Here is a 2318-nt window from a genome sequence, read left to right as displayed (position 1 = left end):
TTGAATAAAAGATTTGGATTTTGAGCTTCCTTTTAGAGTTTCAATTTATCGTGACAAAGAGAGAACCAGAGCTTGGAATCGTAAGAATAGAGAGCGTAATAGCGCTCTCTTTAGGTTGTGGATTTCGGGTACTCTTTATCCTCCCCTTTCCCCCTCTCTCTCGTTTATGTGTTTATGACACTCTTTTCTGAAGTTCTCTTAATGGGATTGTTGCGGAAGATAAACATATATTTGATTTTTTGATGTTTTATGTGGTCAATTATATGTTTAATTTATTACCTAATATGTTGATATATTTCCAGAATAGATAAGTAAATAGTTGTTTGATGGTTTTGTAAAGGTTCCGGATGTGAAACTGCCAGACACAAGTCTCTCTATACTTGACAGAATGACTGAACACTGCTCTTGTATGGCATTTTCGAATACAGATCATATAGGAGGTAGAAGTGGACGTTTGTTGTGGTTCGGTAATCTTACTAATATTATTGTTTTTTCCCATTGCACTCGAACTACTTTGATCTTCTCGCTCAGAATTCTGCCTTCAAAGATAGTTTTTTTATTAGAACATTCAGTTAGTAAATTTTAGGTCACCTTCTTATTAGTTGGTTTCTCAATTTATCTTTTCTGTACAACCAGGTTTGGGTACATTTGCAAAGGATCCTCATGCCGCAGCAAATTCTTTACAACCCCTTCTTGAGAAAGTTAAAGGATTAAAGTAGTCTCAAATCAAAGTCTAATTCGGTGATTGTTCTTGATGGATCTGAGGAGGGTGCATATTAGTGGGTATGTTTGCTTAATTTTTACTTTATGCAGATTACAATTATCTGCATCTTGAACTGACTAGATGATAGAATTAAGTTGTTTTAATTGGAGGGGAAAGGCAGAAAACTAGTCATAATATTGCCTGTACATGCCAGAAAATGCATTTCCATTTTTATTTTAGACTCCTCATTTGTGGAGGAATATCAAGACTTAAATTTGAGGCTGAAGCAGCCAACATAATTGGAAAGAACGAGTTAGATTTATGTTTATTTACTTTAATCCAATTAGCTAAAGCCACCAATGACTTCTCGTTGAACAATAAGCTTTGACAAGGAGGATTTGGACCTGTTTACAAGGTTAAAACACATAGATGCAAGTACTTTATAATTCATATTATTTCCTGAATCTAATAGTTTCCAGCCGCAAGTACCTAGTAAATCATTTGTTGGTCATGTGTTTACTTGGCTTTCCATAATCATTTTATATGCCCTTATATATATGGTTGATTTTTAGTTTGTGATTATATTTTAATGGAACACAGAGATAGCAAAAGTGGAAGGGACATACTGAATTAATATGAGGCTGTTAATAGAGAGATGCCTTACATAAAGTAGGAAGAAAAAGCTGAGGTGGGTTTATCGCTGCTGAAGTTGAGGAGAAGGTTAAGCAAGTTCAATTGGAACTGTATGAACATGTGAAAATAGCGCGAAAAAAACTTGTCATGGGTTCTAGAAAAACTCAGTAAACAACTTGACATGGGTTCTAGAATAACTCCCAGAAGCAAAGCCAGCCATCATTGTTGACATTGACGAGTTGGGTATAGCAGCTTCGAGTGATAACAATGGCATGCCTATGATCGGCGCATTAGCTTCTAGTATGGAACTGCGGTGTCTATCCATCCCAACTTTATTCTCTCTTTCTACGACTAAATTGTTGATTGTGTAATGTATTGGTGATTTGTTAATAAAATTCTGGTTATTTTAAAAAATTGTAATATGTACATATTTGTTACACTAGCTAAAATAAATGTTGCACTAGCATATAATGATCTTTCCTAAGCCTGTGGATTTCAAACTAGAAATTTGCTCTGTTGCCAATGGAGCGTCAAAGAAGGAAATTGGCCAAGCAAAGGAATACATAGTAAAGTAACTTGAGCTGGAAAAGGGTCAATCAGTGGAGATGGGAACAATACATGCTGGGGATTTTATGGTGAGCTTCCTTTAAAATAAGTTTTGGTATCTGGCTGGTCACAATATTCGTCTGTCACCTTCATGGTTTTATAATGGATTTTTATTGGTTCTTGCCCTGCTTCAATTGACATGCTTCTGTTCTGCAGAGGAGGTTTTGCTCAAATCTTGGTATGACAAATCAAACTGTTAAAGCAGCCAAAGAAGCAGTTCAAAAGTCTAAAGAATTTGATATAAGGTAGATTCTTTTTTATATTGTATGCTTGTTTCAGGCATTTACTTAATCAATATTTTAATCTATCATCAAGTGTTTTGTGATGTGCAATTGATTATCCATATGATATTGCAGCAAGATTCTGGAACTCGGTT

The 2318-nt window shown here is 35.1% G+C and overlaps 1 long non-coding RNA gene across 2 annotated transcripts; it reads left to right on the top strand.

Moving 5' to 3' along the window:
• Nucleotides 1-339: 339 nt before the first annotated feature.
• Nucleotides 340-1962, top strand: LOC141711193 (uncharacterized). 2 transcript variants are annotated; one of them, XR_012571262.1, is made up of 3 exons: nt 340-467; nt 637-783; nt 1841-1962. It is a non-coding gene; the product is annotated as an uncharacterized LOC141711193 (long non-coding RNA). The 2 variants fall into 2 exon arrangements; XR_012571261.1 differs by having other exon boundaries at nt 349-440.
• Nucleotides 1963-2318: the final 356 nt, after the last annotated feature.

The sequence above is a fragment of the Apium graveolens genome, chromosome 3 (assembly GCF_009905375.1).
Source record: "Apium graveolens cultivar Ventura chromosome 3, ASM990537v1, whole genome shotgun sequence".
Taxonomy (NCBI): domain Eukaryota; kingdom Viridiplantae; phylum Streptophyta; class Magnoliopsida; order Apiales; family Apiaceae; genus Apium; species Apium graveolens.
The sequence above is the reverse complement of the archived record's forward strand: the minus strand, read 5'-3'. Positions and strand labels throughout refer to the sequence as shown.